This window comes from Chiloscyllium punctatum, chromosome 38 (genome assembly GCF_047496795.1).
Source record: "Chiloscyllium punctatum isolate Juve2018m chromosome 38, sChiPun1.3, whole genome shotgun sequence".
Taxonomy (NCBI): domain Eukaryota; kingdom Metazoa; phylum Chordata; class Chondrichthyes; order Orectolobiformes; family Hemiscylliidae; genus Chiloscyllium; species Chiloscyllium punctatum.
In genome coordinates this window covers 73353662-73373115 of record NC_092776.1, presented here as the reverse complement: position 1 = coordinate 73373115, position 19454 = coordinate 73353662, and positions in this window count along the sequence as shown.

Here is a 19454-nt window from a genome sequence, read left to right as displayed (position 1 = left end):
GTCCATTCCATCTGTCAGGATGATACAACCAGACCCACCATGCACCAACATTTAACGCTTTTCCAAACTGTGAAGTGATTGGATTCAAACCAACCCGATAATGATTCACTCTTCCTCAGCTCCACAATGAGAGACACCAGGAAAATGAAGAGGACAGTGTGGTTCTGTAATCGTCGATGCGTGTTTGAGGCAATGGACTTGAAATTCATTGGGCTTTACCCCCACAGCCTGGAATCCTCCCGGTTACGATTCAGTAATGTCAACAAATAAAAAGGGAGATTACACCCTGTCTTCATCTTTCACATACAAAACACAGGAGAAGGGAAAAAAGACATTTCAGACAGGTTGGGAATGGGGGCAATCTGCAACCCTCTGCCTTTCAGGATACAACATGCAGAAATCCCCAGAGAAAGTTGAGACACTATGAATTGAACAATTCCATCCCAACTTTGTCGGAGCTCCGAGCCAACCGTTGGAAAACGAGATGGAAGCAGTCAGGGGTCTGTCTTCGACTGGTGCAGACTTGATGGGCCGAAGGGCATTTTCTGTGCTGCAGACCTCTTTGACCAGCTGCGGTGAGCTGGTCGGAGAAACTGGCGGATGGGAAGCATATGGAACGGGACTAATCCTGAGCCCTCTGTTTGTTTCCATCTGTGGGTTAATATGAGGTTGAGTTCCTCGGCGTTGATACAACATAATGTGACCATGTCCAGCTTCAGTCCCATTGTTGGGTCATTTAAGGTCACAGGGAGAATCCCATTTAGATTCACCCTGGTAACATCAGAAACGCAGGTTTATGGGAACTGGGACAGGAATAGATGGAAGTCCAATGACCAGCACTGCTGATGGGCCGAAAGATCTTTCTCACGCTGTAAAAATCGGAAGAAAGGGAGAAACTAATCTGCAGCTAAAATGATCACAGATGAAAAGACAAAAGCGGTTTCCTGATGAAAACACACAGTGCCTTTTCTTTTTGCTTTCCCTGTTCGCCTCCTGGTGAGGATTCAGTTTTCTCACTGTTGCAGCAAGTGGAGTTTTCCTCGTCCCATTAATCGTGAGGACAGCCTTCCCGAAGTAGGGAATGAAGTATGGAGCTGACAATTGATCAAGTGTTGTCCCATACTTAATGCAGAGTAACTTTAAACAAAGCACTGCGAATACTGGAAACCTGAATCAGAAACGGAAATTGACAGAGAAACTCGGCAGACTTGGCAGCATCTGTGGAGAGAAACAGGTTTAATGTTTCAGATCGACAGAACTAGACTAGTTATGCATTTTATTGTTTTAATGCCAGAGTAATTGTCAGTTTTACTTCGCAAATCAGCATATTTATCAGAATATTATATTAGCCGAGAAATGTCAACTTTCTGAATGTCAACCGACCTTTCCGGGTGTAATGCTGATTCTGTTGCCTTGAGCTTGTGAAACGCTGCCCTTCAATTGTTCTTTTTTATTCCCCTTTCTGTCAGTGAGCACACATTTTAAATGGAGAGTTTCTATTTTCAGTCTCTCCCTCAATATGCGTCTCTACTCGTCTATCATTTCCTCTGTGTATCCACCTCACTCTCTTCCACATTCTCCCACTCTCTGTCGATCAATATCCCTTATTTTCCATTTCTGCTCTTTGAAAAGTCTGACATTCGGAGATAGTTTGAGAGTAGACCTACTAACGGGCTTTCCCCGCCCCAGGGTAGAGTGTGTAGAACTGTCCTCACATTCTCCGGGTAGAGTCTATGTCACTGAGGCCTGTGGTAAGGTGACATTTCTTCATCAAAATATGATGAGCTTTTACAATTCTTAATAGAATTCATAATCCACCAAACACAAACAATTTCACCCCAATTATCCGATTGAAGTGAAGCCTTTGCTTCAATTGAACGAATGAATGGTGACAGCAGAAAAGGAGGGGTATCATCTTGCAGTGTGTGTGCCATTCCCACAACATTGCTGGGACATCTGCAGTGTCTCCTGCCTCACCTCGTTATTCCCAACAAAGTGGGAATGAAGGAGGGAGAATAAAAGTGGAATTAGAAAGATCGAGCATTGACTGATGGGGCCACAGGAGGCGGTAGGACGTGGGAACATGAAATCCCAATGGGCTGAGCTCAAACACCAGAAGGATTCTGAGCCGTCTCTTTCGTTTGGTGGGTCAACACAATGGCATTTACGGGATGGTTAAGCAATGAACCTTCAATATACAGGACATGCAAGGCCAGGATTTGACACCGTCCTGGTCTGGTTATTACCAGGCGCTTTAACTCATTAATCCACGGAGACAGCGCAGACACTGCTCTTCAAATCCAGATCTGCAGTTCATTAACTATTCCATCAGAGTAACTCGGACATTTGTTTCGGGTTGAAAGTTGTTCGGTGAGAATTTAAATCAGTCTCCTCTTATACAGAAAAGAATAGTTCACAGCTGGACATTCCCCAGTGAAAATGCACAGAAAGAGCTAATCTCTTCTTTCGTTGGGTTCAAACTGATCCCTCCATCTTCATTAAACTGACAGGATAAAGAGGATGTGTTCATCCTCCTGGAGCCCATGAACTGCGTTAATATGTACCGAGGGAATCTCACCCCAAGAGAACAGGGTCATTGTGGTGAATGGATCAGGAGTGTTGTGTGAGTCAGTACAAACAGTGGGCAGTATAGGCTGATCTTTTAGTTCGAACATTGAGCCTTGCTCCACCAGCTCCTCTCTCACTTACTGATTCAATCCTTCCAGTCGGCTTTACCTTTCATTTTATTTCAATCACCCCGCTCCACTGAATCACTTCTCTCGATCACTTGCAGGTGTCCACCTTGAAACCGTAGGGGTCGCAGGGTGGATCAGTGGTTCACAGTGCTGCCTCACAGCACTAGGGTCTCGGATTCAATTCCAGCCTCCGACCACTGTCTGTATGGAGTTTGCACATTCTCCCCGTGACTGCGTGGGCTTCGTTCCGCAGTTGAAAGATGTTTAGTTTAGGGTGAATTGGTCATGTTGAATTGCCAAAAATATTTGGTGCATTAGCCAGAAGGAAATGGGTCTGGGTGGGTTATTGTCTGGAGGGACAGTGATGGGCTGAAGGATCTGTTTCCACGCGATAGTGAATCTAATGACCCTGTTCGAAACTCGGTGAGATAGGAATCACTGTCCATCCCTATTTACTCCAGAGATTGAGATGTTGAGTTACTTTAAAGAACCCTGGAAGAACTCAAGGTACAGCCATGATACTGTTAGGGAGGGAGTTCCAGGAGCTAGACCCAAAAGCACTGTCGGAGCAGCGAGATATTTCCAACTCAGAAAGGCGAGGTCCCAGATGGGTGATTTGTGGTTACAGTTCTCTCCTGTATCTGTTGCTATTGTCCTTCTCGATCGACACAAACAATCACTGGGTTGGTCTGGGTCTGTGTTCTGTGAGGAAGCAGGAGTTAGTTTTCAAAAAGATAACTCACAAGAAGAGAAATAAATCTTCATTTCCTGACTGGGAATTGTATCCCGGTCTGGGCATTACAAACTCAGACTCCGAACCAGTGACCCTACTGAAGCTGACAGTAACACTTGTGACCTGATCTGTCCAGACTCTGTGTATGATCTTCACGTCATCATCATCTTCAACAGCAATGTTTCTCTCTCTAAGTTTCCAAACAATTCATATTGCCGCCCTGGTTTCAATGTGAAGAAAGCAGAGCTGTGCTAACCTGATTTACTGCAGGAAGGTACAGAACAGTTTGATACTAACAGCGGCTCGTTTTGAGGCGTTGATCTGCGGTGATGGGGCGGCCCCAATAAAACCTTCGTTCAAATCGTCTGATTCCAAATTCCATGTTGGAAATGACCAGAGGATTCTCGCTGAATTTGTTCAGGATCTTGACTGGAAGTGACACTAAATCCAAGTATGAAAGTACATGTCAGTGGAGTGCATCATAAGATAGCGCAGTGACTGTGAATAAAATGCTGGAGACGTCCAGCAGAAGAACAGGAGACACAGAAGCAGGTACCTGAGGACAAATGTATTTGCTTTGCCATTGACGGGCCGTGTTACACAAAGTGGATTATCTTTGCTGGTTGATCACCTTATGAATGTTGTTTCCCAGATCTCCATGTTTACATCACATATGGAAAGGTGTCCAGCGTGTGTGTGTGCTTCCGGCTAGTGAAGCAATAGATCAAACATCTGACTTTGAATCAGACGATTGTAGGTTTACATCCTACATGTCTCGAGTGTAACGTGTTAGTTCAACCAATTGTATGTTGTAAGTTGCTATTTTCTTAGGTTCTTTTGAGCTGCAGGGATTGGATCAGTGTGTATTCAAATGGAATGTTGCTTTTGGGTCCATTACAGCTTAATGTCATACAGGTGTATGGCTGGTCCTGTTTTGTCAGGTTCTGAGGATCTGAATGGTTTGGATCAGTGTGGTTTCGAATTTAAGACTTGCATTTAGGTCTATTGTCCATTTTAAATTCCAGCTCTGCTACACATCTCTCATTGCCTGTCAAACTGGCGAGTGTTCCACCTAAAGCTGCCTTTGTCAGAGAAGCTGTTGTGTGGAGCAGAGAGCGGAAGTGAAGTACAAGGAGCTGGTATGATCCTGAGACATCTGTTCCTCCCGGGATATGTTTCTGTGTGTCTCCCTCTGTGGGTGAAAATGAGGTTCAGTTCCTCAAGGTGGTTACAACACAGTGTGACCATGTCAAACCTCAGTCCCATCGCCGTATCGTTTAAATTCACAGTGAGAATCGCGTTGATATTTGCTCTGGAAACATCAGTACACATAACATTTTGATCCAAAACTAGAAACTGGGACTGGAATACATGGATGCCTGATGAGCTGCAATGTACGATGGGCCGAACGGTCTCTTCCCACTCTGTGAAAGCTCGAAGGCAAGGTGGACCTAATCTGCAGCAAGACTGATCAGAAATGAAAAGGCAAATGTGTTTTCATTCTGAATAAATGTAAGGGCGCCTTCCGCCTTCCCTTGGAGTCTAGTAGCCAGCATTTTGCGCTCTCACCGCCATGACACGGGTTCTATTCCCGGTCAAGGAATGCGTGTTTTGTTCTGTACACACATCGTGGTAAGAATATTTCTGACCACTTTTCCAAAGCTGGCAGAACATCGGTTTTGTGCCAACCGTTTTAAAGTTGAACAGAAAACCAAGAGATGCAGATGTTGGAAATCTGAAACAAAAACAAGAATTGACGTGCAAACTGAATAATCCTGACAATATCTGTGGGGAGAAACAGAGACAATGATTCACAACGACAGAACCATATTAGTTCTTCATTTCTCGACCACAATGCCGTGATAGTGGTCAGTTTTATCGCTCGAATGAGGATAGTTATCAAAATCTATTTGTTTTGTCCCAGTTAGCAGCCATGTCGACCTGAGATCTGATTCTTTCAGGATCTACCTCAAGATGAGTCCCTAATTTTCTGTCTTTATCTCTGTGTATCTCCCTCACCATTTATCATATTCTTTGACCCTTTATTTGCCAATATCCCTCATTTCCCATTCCTACTCTATGAAAAGCCTGACGTTCAGGGATAGTTTGAGAATGGAGCTGCTGAGAGGTTTTCTGGAACCTGGCAGGAGTCTGTAAAACTTGGCTCACATTCTATGGATAATACGTCTGCCACTTGGATGTGATATAAGGGGCAATTTCTTCCTCAAAATATTGTAACCCTTTCGAAATTAAAGTTGCATTCCTTATCCAATAGAAAAAAAAACTACAACAAAGGAGAATATGGAAGCATTAATGATGCTGTAAAATGAATGAATGGCGACAGCAGAGAATGAGGGTGATCCAATCGTGGTTTCTGTGCCATAACCACAACATTCCACGGCCTTTCTGCAGTGTCTCCTGCCTCACCTCATTATTCCCACCAAACTTGGAATGAAGGAGGGAGAATAAAAGTGGAGGAGAAGAAGGAGTGCTTTTGAAACAGCGACAAGAAACTCCAGGTTGGTGTATTGGTTCGGAAGAACAACATGCACTGCTGGAACTAAACCCGGAAAAAGGAGTGGGTTTGCCAAACCATAACAGGCTCGAACTCAAACAGGATGCTGAGTCCCTTCATCAGTAACACGACACTTAATAAAAGGTGAACCTATGACCCTTCAAGACAACAAGTGGGCGCAGCTGGGATTGGACCCTATGGTCAGCTGCCTCCCAAGGAGGGGTTTGAAATAACTAAGGGACGGCCATATGTGCAGTTCCTTAACCACATGACCACAATAACTCGGAAATACATTTCTGTATCAATATTACTCAGTGTGATTTACAATCAAACCCCGCTTTTGCAAAACCAGACATTTCCCGATTGAACATTCTTCAATGCAAAGGCACATAAAAGGGCAATCTTCTCTTACATTGGCTTCAAACAGATATTTGTATCTGTTTAAACTGACAGAACAAAGGGGACATTTTTCATCCTCTTGGGATGTATTGACGGCTTTAATACACACAGTGGTAATCTCACAGGAAGAGGAACAGTGTCATTACCATGAATTGCCCAGGAATGGTGTTTGAGCCAATGTAAACAGTTTGCAGTAAAGGCTGACCCATTAGCAGCGACACTGAGCCTTGCACCACCAGATCCAGACTCACTTCCTGTCTCATGCCTCCCAGTCCTCATTGTCATTCACGTCAATTTCACTTCCCTGCTCCACTTCTCAACTTACTACCGATCTCCTGAAGGTGTCCGATTGGAACCTACCACTGTTAGAAACGCATTCCTGAGATAATGATATCACTCAATGGAATAGGACTCGCTGTCCATCCCTAAATATCCCAGAGATGGAGGAGATGAGTTGCTTTTGTGAACCATTGAACTCCTTCTCACGGTGGTATAGCCATTATGCTGCAAGCGCAGGATTTCCTGGATTTACACCCAGAGACACTGAAGGAACACCAACATATTCCCAACTCAGGAAGGTGAGATGATTGGAGGGAGATTTGAAGGGGTCACTATCGTATCTGTCCGCTGTCATTGTCCTTCTACATGGTTCAAGTAATCACTGGGCTGATTCTGGAGGGATCCCGGTCTGTCTTCTGTGTGGAACGAGGAATGGGTTTTCATTCAGACAATTCACATGAAGAGAATTAAACCTTCATTCACTGAATGGGAACTGTATCCATGTTTGGACGATACAAACTTTGACTCCTCAGCACGGGCCCCCGGTAATGCTGACAGTATCCAAAGCGACCTGAATTGTACACACCCTTGTGCCTGTCCTTCATAACCACCTTCGGCAACGAAGTTTCTCTCTTCAATTTTGCAAACGCGTCATATTATCGCCTTGTGTTTCACAGTAAAGAAAGTGGAGCTGTGGTAATCTGATGTTGGTCAGTCGGTGTAATGCAGGAATGTACAGAAGAGGTTGACGCGGGCAGAGACCCGTTTTGAGGCGTGTGATTGCAGTGAAGGGGTTCCACCAATAAAAGGCGCTGTTCATCTCGTCTGATTCTCCATCCCTGGATTCAAACCAACAGAGGTTTCTCACTGGACTGGTTCAGGATCTTGACTGGAAGAGACCATGACGCAAGGTATGAAAAGATATTTCACTGGAGTGAATCAAAAAATCGCGGAGTGACTGTGAATAAAATGATGGCAAATTCCATCAGAGTCTCAGGTGACCCTGAAGCAGGGACCTGAGGGTAAATATGTTTCCTTGGGCATTGAAAGACATTGCTTCACGGAGTGGGACATCCGATGGGAAACAGTGACGATAATTATTTTTACTGATTGTTCACCTTGTGAATACTGTTTCCCCCAATGTCCATGTTTCCATTTCATATCGACTCCCTGTCGGACCTCCGGCTGCTGCTGGGACACTGACATCATGGATAATGGCTCTGACTTTTGGTGGTTCGAATCCTTCCTGATTTGTGTGCAATGTACTGCAGGGATTGGATCAGTGGGTCCCGAATTTGGGAGTATTGTACCACAATGTGCGACAGATTTTGAGGAGCTGCAGACTTTGGATCAATGTTTTTTCAAATTTGTAAGTTGCATGTGAGGCAATTGTCCATTTTAAATTCCAGCTCATCGCAACGTCTCTCATTGTCTGTAAAACTGGCTTTAGTTACACCTAAAGCTGCCTTTTGTCGGAGAAACCTGTGTGTGGGAGGGGTGGGGGTTGTGTAGGTGGAGTCTGAAGTAGGTGGAGAGCTGTACTGAAGCACAAGGAGCTGGTATAATCCCGAAACCTCTGCCCTCCTCCCCCCCCCACCTCCGGGCATGTGTGTCTGTGACTCACTCTATGGGTGAAAATATGAATGGGTTGCTCGACGGGATTTCACTTCAGTCTGACGGTGTATAACTCACTCCCCATTGTTGTGTCGTTTAAGATCACAGGGATAATCTTTTCTGAATTTTGCGTTGAAAACATCAGAACACACAATGTATCGTGCCAAAACTGGACACTGGATCGAGAACAGATGGCTATCTGATGATCCCTACTGCACGATGGGCCGAATGGTATTTTCCGACTGTGTGAAGAAAAACCTCAAAGACACCGAGAAACTAATGTGCAGCGAAAAAGATCGAAAATGAAATGCATAAGTGGTTTCATTGAGAATAAATGCGACAGTTTCTGTCACCTTCCCTTTTAATCTCACGGTGAGGAGTTGGTGCACTCTCTGAAGGGGAAAGGGTGATTCCTGGTCAGGGAATGGGCGATGTGTTCTGCAAAGATATCTTGCTAACACTGTTTCTGACCGATTTTCTGAAGCCGTCATGTCATTGGTTTTGTCTCAAACGATGTTAAGAATAACATGAAACAAAGAACTGCAGATGTTTGAAATCTGAACCAAAACCAAGATTTGATAAAAAAAACTCAGTAGGACAGTGGAGAGAAACAGAGTTAATGGTTCATATCGGCAGAGCGAGGTTACTTCAACATTTCTGTATTATATTTTTGGTAAAATGATCAGTTTTCCCAGTCAGGATATTTACCAAAATCTTTCATTAGCTTACAACCGCCAATGCTGAAAATTCAAAATGACTTTGTTGGCTGTAAGAATCCTTCCATTACCCGGAGCTGGTGAAAGGCTGTGCTTAATAGTTACCTTTTAATTCCTATTTGTTTCTGTCAGTCAGCAGCCATGTCGATTGGAGAATTGGTCCTTTCAGTATCTCCCTCAATATGCGTCTCCATAGTTATTTCTTTCTCTGTGAATGTACCTGACCCTCTTTCACATTCTCTGACTCTCGGTCTGTCCATATTCCTCATTTCCCATTTCTGATCTTTGAAAAGTCTGACATTTGGAGACAGATTGAGAGTGGCCCAGCTAACAGGCTTTCTGCCTCCTCGGTAGCATGTGTGGGATTGGGCTCACATTCTCCGAATAATGTGTCTGGCTCTTATGTCTGAGGTGAGGAGTTATTCCTTCCTCCAAATATTATGATCCTTTCAAGTTCTAAATAGACTTCATAATCCACAAGAAAAGAAACCGCAATCACAGTGCAAACCACAACGATAGGAGTGCAATGAAGTATTTCCTGTTGGTGTGGAATGAATGAATGTTGACAGCAGAGAATTAGGGTGAACAGATCTTGGTGTCTGCGCCATTACTGCAACATTCACCGGCGAGTCTGCCATGTCTCCTGGCTCACCTCATTATTCCCAACAAACTGGAAACGAACGAGGTGTAATAAAGGAGGAGTAGGAGCAGAGGTTCTTGTCAAACTCAGGAAGGAAACTCCAGATGGAATTAAAAGTTCGGAAGAAACAATATTCCCTGGAGGAACTAAACCAGGGAGGAGATAAGGATCACCAAAACAGGCTGACACTCAAACAGGACGCATGGTTGACTGATGAGCAACACTGACTTGGGAGATTTTGAAAAAACCATGTATTTGGTAAAATACACAGGCACCACTACGATGGAAAATAAAGGAGCTGGAGCAGCGTCTCTCCTTCCTCCGGTATTAGAGAAAATAAAGGACCTGAATCAGTGTCTCTGCTTCCTCCTGCATAATTGAAAATAAAGGAGCTAGAGCAGCGTCTCTGCTTCCTCCTTTATTATAGAAAATAAAGGAGCTGGAGCAGCGTCACTGCTTCCTCCCGTATAATAGAAAATAAATGAGCTGGAGCAGCGTCTCTGCTTCCTCCTGTATTATAGAAAATAAAGGAGCTGGAGCAGCGTCACTGCTTCCTCCTGTATTATAGAAAATAAACGAGCTGGAGCAGTGTCACTGCTTCCTCCTGTATTATAGAAAATAAAGGAGCTGGAGCAATGTCACTGCTTCCTCCTGTATTATAGAAAATAAAGGAGCTGGAGCAGCGTCACTGCTTCCTCCTGTATTATAGAAAATAAAGGAGCTGGAGCAGCGTCACCGCTTCCTCCTGTGTTATAGAAAATAAAGGAGCAGGAGCAGCGTCTCTGCTTCCTCCTGTATAATAGAAAATAAAGGAGCTGGAGCAGCGTCTCTGCTTCCTCCTTTATTATAGAAAATAAAGGAGCTGGGGCAGCGTCACTGCTTCCTCCTGTATAATAGAAAATAAAGGAGCTGGAGCAGCGTCTCTGCTTCCTCCTTTATTATAGAAAATAAAGGAGCTGGGGCAGCGTCACTGCTTCCTCCTGTATTATAGAAAATAAAGGAGCTGGAGCAGCGTCACTGCTTCCTCCTGTATTATAGAAAATAAAGGAGCTGGAGCAGCGTCACTGCTTCCTCCTGTATTATAGAAAATAAAGGAGCTGGAGCAGCGTCTCTGCTTCCTCCTTTATTATAGAAAATAAAGGAGCTGGAGCAGCGTCACTGCTTCCTCCTGTAGTATAGAAAATAAAGGAGCTGGAGCAGCGTCACTGCTTCCTCCTGTATAATAGAAAATAAAGGAACTGGAGCAGCGTTTCTGCTTCCTCCTTTATTATAGAAAATAAAGGAGCTGGAGCATCGTCTCTGCTTCCTCCTGTATGATAGAAAATAAAGGTGCTGGAGCAGTGTCTCTGCTTCCTCCTGTATTATAGAAAATAAAGGAGCTGGAATAGCGTCACTGCTTCCTCCTGTATTATAGAAAATAAAGGAGCTGGAGCAGCGTCACTGCTTCCTCCTGTATGATAGAAAATAAAGGAGCTGGAGCAGCGTCACTGCTTCTTCCTGTATTATAGAAAATAAAGCAGCTGGAGCAGCGTCACTGCTTCCTCTTGTATTAGGAAAATAAAGGAGCTGGAGCAGCGTCACTGCTTCTTCCTGTATTATAGAAAATAAATCAGCTGGAGCAGCGTCACTCCTTCCTCTTGTATTATAGAAAATAAAGGAGCTGGAGCAGCGTTTCTGCTTCCTCCTTTATTATAGAAAATAAAGGAGCTGGAGCATCGTCTCTGCTTCCTCCTGTATGATAGAAAATAAAGGAGCTGGACCAGAGTCACTGCTTCCTCCTGTATTATAGAAAATAAAGGAGCTGGAGCAGTGTCACTGCTTCCTCCTGTATTATAGAAAATAAAGGAGCTGGAGCAGTGTCACTGCTTCCTCACGTATTATAGAAAATAAAGGAGCTGGAGAAGCGTCACTGCTTCCTCCTGTATTATAGAAAATAAAGGAGCTGGAGCAGCGTCACTGCTTCCTCTTGTATTAGGAAAATAAAGGAGCTGGAGCAGCGTCACTGCTTCTTCCTGTATTATAGAAAATAAATCAGCTGGAGCAGCGTCACTCCTTCCTCTTGTATTATGGAAAATAAAGGAGCTGGACCAGAGTCACTGCTTCCTCCTGTATTATAGAAAATAAAGGAGCTGGAGCAGTGTCACTGCTTCCTCCTGTATTATAGAAAATAAAGGAGCTGGAGCAGCGTCACTGCTTCCTCACGTATTATAGAAAATAAAGGAGCTGGAGCAGCGTCACTGCTTCCGCCTGTATTATAGAAAATAAAGGAGCTGGAGCAGCGTCACTGCTTCCTCCTGTATTATAGAAAATAAAGGAGCTGGAGCAGCGTCAATCTTCCTCCTGTATTATAGAAAATAAAGGAGCTGGAGCAGCGTCTCTGCTTCCTCCTGTGTTATAGAAAATAAAGGAGCTGGAGCAGCGTCACTGCTTCCTCCTGTATTATAGAAAATAAAGGAGCTGGAGCAGCGTCACTGCTTCCTCCTGTATTATAGAAAATAAAGGAGCTGGAGCAGCGTCACTGCTTCCTCCTGTATTATAGAAAATAAAGGAGCTGGAGCAGCGTCTCTGCTTCCACCGGTATTATAGAAAATAAAGGAGTTGGAGCAGCGTCTCTGCTTCCTCCTGTGTTCTAGAAAATAAAGGAGCTGGAGCAGCGTCACTGCTTCCTCCTGTATTATAGAAAATAAAGGAGCTGGAGCAGCGTCACTGCTTCCGCCTGTATTATAGAAAATAAAGGAGCTGGAGCAGCGTCACTGCTTCCTCCTGTATTATAGAAAATAAAGGAGCTGGAGCAGCGTCTCTGCTTCCTCCTGTATTATACAAAAAAAGGAGCTGGAGCAGCGTCACGGTTTCCTCCTGATTATAGAAAATAAAGGAGCTGGAGCAGCGTCTCTGCTTCCTCCTGTATTATAGAAAATGAAGGAGCTGGAGCAGTGTCACTGCTTCCTCCTGCATTATAGAAAATAAAGGAGCTGGAGCAGTGTCTCTGCTTCCTACTGTATTATAGAAAATAAAGGAGCTGGAGCAGCGTCACTGCTTCCTCCTGTATTATAGAAAATAAACGAACTGGAGCAGTGTCACTGCTTCTTCCTGTATTATAGAAAATAAAGGAGCTGGAGCAGCGTCACTGCTTCCTCCTGTATTATAGAAAATAAAGGAGCTAGAGCAGCGTCACTGCTTCCTCCTGTATTATAGAAAATAAAGGAGCTGGAGCATCGTCACTGCTTCCTCCGGTATTCTAGAAAATAAAGGAGCTGGAGCAGCGTCTCTGCTTCCTCCTGTACTATAGAAAATAAAGGAGCTGGAGCAGCGTCACTGCTTTCTCCTGTATTATAGAAAATAAACGAGCTGGAGCAGCGTCTCTGCATCCTCCTGTATTATAGAAAATAAAGGAGCTGGAGCAGCGTCTCTGCTTCCTCCTGTATTATAGAAAATAAAGGAGCTGGAGCAGCATTACTGCTTCCTCCTGTATTATAGAAAATAAAGGAGTGCTGCTCCCTCCTGTATTATAGAAAATAAAGAAGCTGGAGCAGCGACACTGCTTCCTCATGTATTGTAGAAAATAAAGGAGCTGGAGCAGCGTCACTGCTTCCTCTTGTATTATAGAAAGTAAAAGAGCTGGAGCAGCGTCACTGCTTCCTCCTGTATTATAGAAAATAAAGGAGCTGGAGCAGCCTCACTGCTTCCTCCTGTATTACAGAAAATAAAGGAGCTGAAGCAGCGTCACTGCTTCCTCCTGTATTATAGAAAATAAAGGAGCTGGAGCAGCGTCACTGCTTCCTCCTGTATTATAGAAAATAAAGGAGCTGGAGCAGAGTCACTGCTTCCTCCTGTATTATAGAAAATAAAGGAACTGGAGCAGTGTCTCTGCTTCCTCCTGTATTATAGAAAATAAAGGAGCTGGAGCAGCGTCACTGCTTCCTCCTGCATTATCGAAAATAAAGTAGCTGGAGCAGCGTCTCTGCTTCCTCCTGTAGTACAGAAAAGAAATGAGCTGGAGCAGCGTCGCTGTTTCCTCCTGTATTATAGAAAATAAAGGAGCTGGGGCAGCGTCACTGCTTCCTCCTGTATCATAGAAAATAAAGGAGCTGGAGCAGCGTCACTGCTTCCTCCTGTATAATAGAAAATAAAGGAACTGGAGCAGCGTCTCTGCTTCCTCCTTTATTATAGAAAATAAAGGAGCTGGAGCAGCGTCACTGCTTCCTCCTGTAGTATAGAAAATAAAGGAGCTGGAGCAGCGTCACTGCTTCCTCCTGTATAATAGAAAATAAAGGAACTGGAGCAGCGTTTCTGCTTCCTCCTTTATTATAGAAAATAAAGGAGCTGGAGCATCGTCTCTGCTTCCTCCTGTATGATAGAAAATAAAGGAGCTGGAGCAGTGTCACTGCTTCCTCCTGTATTATAGAAAATAAAGGAGCTGGAGCAGTGTCACTGCTTCCTCCTGTATTATAGAAAATAAAGGAGCTGGGGCAGCGTCACTGCTTCCTCCTGTATTATAGAAAATAAAGGAGCTGGAGCAGCGTCACTGCTTCCTCCTGTATTATAGAAAATAAAGGAGCTGGAGCAGTGTCACTGTTTCCTCCTGTATTAAAAAAAATAAAGGAGCTGGAGCAGCGTCATTTCTTCCTCCTGTATTATAGAAAATAAAGGAGCTGGAGCAGCGTCACTGCTTCCTCATGTATTATAGAAAATAAAGGAGCTGGAGCAGCGTCACTGCTTCCTCCTGTATTATAGAAAATAAAGGAGCTGGAGCAGCGTCACTGCTTCCTCCTGTATTATAGAAAATAAAGGAGCTGGAGCAGCGTCACTGCTTCCTCCTGTATTATAGAAAATAAAGGAGCTGGAGCAGCGTCACTGCTTCCTCCTGTATTATAGAAAATAAAGGAGCTGGAGCAGAGTCACTGCTTCCTCCTGTATTATAGAAAATAAAGGAACTGGAGCAGTGTCTCTGCTTCCTCCTGTATTATAGAAAATAAAGGAGCTGGAGCAGCGTCACTGCTTCCTCCTGCATTATCGAAAATAAAGTAGCTGGAGCAGCGTCTCTGCTTCCTCCTGTAGTACAGAAAAGAAATGAGCTGGAGCAGCGTCGCTGTTTCCTCCTGTATTATAGAAAATAAAGGAGCTGGGGCAGCGTCACTGCTTCCTCCTGTATCATAGAAAATAAAGGAGCTGGAGCAGCGTCACTGCTTCCTCCTGTATAATAGAAAATAAAGGAACTGGAGCAGCGTCTCTGCTTCCTCCTTTATTATAGAAAATAAAGGAGCTGGAGCAGCGTCACTGCTTCCTCCTGTAGTATAGAAAATAAAGGAGCTGGAGCAGCGTCACTGCTTCCTCCTGTATAATAGAAAATAAAGGAACTGGAGCAGCGTTTCTGCTTCCTCCTTTATTATAGAAAATAAAGGAGCTGGAGCATCGTCTCTGCTTCCTCCTGTATGATAGAAAATAAAGGAGCTGGAGCAGTGTCACTGCTTCCTCCTGATTTATAGAAAATAAAGGAGCTGGAGCAGTGTCACTGCTTCCTCCTGTATTATAGAAAATAAAGGAGCTGGGGCAGCGTCACTGCTTCCTCCTGTATTATAGAAAATAAAGGAGCTGGAGCAGCGTCACTGCTTCCTCCTGTATTATAGAAAATAAAGGAGCTGGAGCAGTGTCACTGTTTCCTCCTGTATTAAAAAAAATAAAGGAGCTGGAGCAGCGTCATTTCTTCCTCCTGTATTATAGAAAATAAAGGAGCTGGAGCAGCGTCACTGCTTCCTCATGTATTATAGAAAATAAAGGAGCTGGAGCAGCGTCACTGCTTCCTCCTGTATTATAGAAAATAAAGGAGCTGGAGCAGCGTCACTGCTTCCTCCTGTATTATAGAAAATAAAGGAGCTGGAGCAGCGTCACTGCTTCCTCCTGTATTATAGAAAATAAAGGAGCTGGAGCAGCGTCACTGCTTCCTCCTGTATTATAGAAAATAAAGGAGCTGGAGCAGCGTCTCTGCTTCCTCCTGTGTTATAGAAAATAAAGGAGCTGGAGCAGCGTCACTGCTTCCTCCTGTATTATAGAAAATAAAGGAGCTGGAGCAGCGTCACTGCTTCCTCCTGTATTATAGAAAATAAAGGAGCTGGAGCAGCGTCACTGCTTCCTCCTGTATTATAGAAAATAAAGGAGCTGGAGCAGCGTCTCTGCTTGCTCCGGTATTATAGAAAATAAAGGAGCTGGAGCAGCGTCTCTGCTTCCTCCTGTGTTATAGAAAATAAAGGAGCTGGAGCAGCGTCACTGCTTCCTCCTGTATTATAGAAAATAAAGGAGCTGGAGCAGCGTCACTGCTTCCTCCTGTATTATAGAAAATAAAGGTGCTGGAGCAGCGTCACTGCTTCTTCCTGTATTATAGAAAATAAAGGAGCTGGAGCAGCGTCTCTGCTTCCTCCTGTATTATACAAAAAAAGGAGCTGGAGCAGCGTCACGGTTTCCTCCTGTATTATAGAAAATAAAGGAGCTGGAGCAGTGTCTCTGCTTCCTCCTGTATTATAGAAAATAAAGGACCTGGAGCAGCGTCACTGCTTCCTCCTGTATTATAGAAAATAAACGAACTGGAGCAGTGTCACTACTTCTTCCTGTATTATAGAAAATAAAGGAGCTGGAGCAGCGTCACTGCTTCCTCTTGTATTATAGAAAATAAAAGAGCTGGAGCAGCGTCACTGCTTCCTCCTGTATTATAGAAAATAAAGGAGCTAGAGCAGCGTCACTGCTTCCTCCTGTATTATAGAAAATAAAGGAGCTGGAGCAGCGTCACTGCTTCCTCCGGTATTCTAGAAAATAAAGGAGCTGGAGCAGCGTCTCTGCTTCCTCCTGTACTATAGAAAATAAAGGAGCTGGAGCAGCGTCACTGCTTTCTCCTGTATTATAGAAAATAAACAAGCTGGAGCAGCGTCTCTGCTTCCTCCTGTATTATAGAAAATAAAGGAGCTGGAGCAGCGTCTCTGCTTCCTCCTGTATTATAGAAAATAAAGGAGCTGGAGCAGCATTACTTCTTCCTCCTGTATTATAGAAAATAAAGAAGCTGGAGCAGCGACACTGCTTCCTCATGTATTGTAGAAAATAAAGGAGCTGGAGCAGCGTCACTGCTTCCTCTTGTATTATAGAAAATAAAAGAGCTGGAGCAGCGTCACTGCTTCCTCCTGTATTATAGAAAATAAAGGAGCTGGAGCAGAGTCTCTGATTCCTCCTGTATTATAGAAAATAAAGGAGCTGGAGCAGCCTCACTGCTTCCTCCTGTATTATAGAAAATAAAGGAGCTGAAGCAGCGTCACTGCTTCCTCCTGTATTATAGAAAATAAAGGAGCTGGAGCAGCGTCACTGCTTCCTCTTGTATTTTAGAAAATAAAGGAGCTGGAGCAGCGTCACTGCTTCCTCCTGTATTATAGAAAATAAAGGAACTGGAGCAGTGTCTCTGCTTCCTCCTGTATTATAGAAAATAAAGGAGCTGGAGCAGCGTCACTGCTTCCTCCTGCATTATCGAAAATAAAGGACCTGGAGCAGTGTCTCTGCTTCCTACTGTATTATAGAAAATACAGGAGCTGGAGCAGCGTCACTGCTTCCTCCTGGATTATAGAAAATAAAGGAGCTGGAGCAGCGTCTCTGCTTCCTCCTGTATTATAGAAAATAAAGGAGCTGGAGCAGCGTCACTCCTTCCTCCTGTATTATAGAAAATAAAGGAGCTGGGGCAGCGTCTCTGCTTCCTCCTTTGTTATAGAAAATACAGGAGCTAGAGCAGCGTCACTGCTTCCTCCTGTATTATAGAAAATAAAGCAGCTGGAGCAGTGTCTCTGCTTCCGCCTGTATTATAGAAAATAAAGGAGCTGGAGCAGCGTCACTGCTTGCTCCTTATTATCGAAAATAAAGGAGTTGGAGCAGCGTCACTGCTTCCTCCTGCATTATAGAAAATAAAGGAGCTGGAGCAGCGTCACTGCTTCCTCCGGTATTCTAGAAAATAAAGGAGCTGGAGCAGCGTCTCTGCTTCCTCCTGTACTATAGAAAATAAAGGAGCTGGAGCAGCGTCACTGCTTTCTCCTGTATTATAGAAAATAAACGAAATGGAGCAGCGTCTCTGCATCCTCCTGTATTATAGAAAATAAAGGAGCTGGAGCAGCGTCTCTGCTTCCTCCTGTATTATAGAAAATAAAGGAGCTGGAGCAGCATTACTTCTTCCTCCTGTATTATAGAAAATAAAGAAGCTGGAGCAGCGACACTGCTTCCTCATGTATTGTAGAAAATAAAGGAGCTGGAGCAGCGTCACTGCTTCCTCTTGTATTATAGAAAATAAAAGAGCTGGAGCAGCGTCACTGCTTCCTCCTGTATTATAGAAAATAAAGGAGCTGGAGCAGAGTCTCTGATTCCTCCTGTATTATAGAAAATAAAGGAGCTGGAGCAGCCTCACTGCTTCCTCCTGTATTATAGAAAATAAAGGAGCTGAAGCAGCGTCACTGCTTCCTCCTGTATTATAGAAAATAAAGGAGCTGGAGCAGCGTCACTGCTTCCTCTTGTATTTTAGAAAATAAAGGAGCTGGAGCAGCGTCACTGCTTCCTCCTGTATTATAGAAAATAAAGGAACTGGAGCAGTGTCTCTGCTTCCTCCTGTATTATAGAAAATAAAGGAGCTGGAGCAGCGTCACTGCTTCCTCCTGCATTATCGAAAATAAAGGACCTGGAGCAGTGTCTCTGCTTCCTACTGTATTATAGAAAATACAGGAGCTGGAGCAGCGTCACTGCTTCCTCCTGGATTATAGAAAATAAAGGAGCTGGAGCAGCGTCTCTGCTTCCTCCTGTATTATAGAAAATAAAGGAGCTGGAGCAGCGTCACTGCTTCCTCCTGTATTATAGAAAATAAAGGAGCTGGAGCAGCGTCACTCCTTCCTCCTGTATTATAGAAAATAAAGGAGCTGGGGCAGCGTCTCTGCTTCCTCCTTTGTTATAGAAAATACAGGAGCTAGAGCAGCGTCACTGCTTCCTCCTGTATTATAGAAAATAAAGCAGCTGGAGCAGTGTCTCTGCTTCCGCCTGTATTATAGAAAATAAAGGAGCTGGAGCAGCGTCACTGCTTGCTCCTTATTATCGAAAATAAAGGAGTTGGAGCAGCGTCACTGCTTCCTCCTGCATTATAGAAAATAAAGGAGCTGGAGCAGCGTCTCTTCTTCCTCCTGTATTATAGAAAATAAAGGAGCTGGAGCAGCGTCTCTGCTTCCTCCTGTAGTATAGAAAATAAATGAGCTGGAGCAGCGTCACTGTTTCCTCCTGTATTATAGAAAATAAAGGAGCTGGGGCAGCGTCACTGCTTCCTCCTGTATTATAGAAAATAAAGGAGCTGGAGCAGCGTCACTGCTTCCTCCTGTATAAGAGAAAATAAATGAACTGGAGCAGCGTCTCTGCTTCCTCCTGTATTATAGAAAATAAAGGAGCTGGAGCAGCGTCTCTGCTTCCTCCTGTAGTATAGAAAATAAATGAGCTGGAGCAGCGTCACTGCTTCCCCCTGTATTATAGAAAATAAAGGAGCTGGGGCAGCGTCACTGCTTCCTCCTGTATAATAGAAAATAAATGAACTGGAGCAGCGTCTCTGCTTCCTCCTTTATTATAGAAAATAAAGGAGCTGGAGCAGCGTCACTGCTTCCTCCTGTATTACAGAAAATAAAGGAGCTGGAGCAGCGTCACTGCTTCCTCCTGTATAATAGAAAATAAATGAACTGGAGCAGCGTCTCTGCTTCCTCCTTTATTATAGAAAATAAAGGAGCTGGAGCAGCGTCACTGCTTCCTCCTGTAGTATAGAAAATAAAGGAGCTGGATCATCGTCACTGCTTCCTCCTGTATAATAGAAAATAAA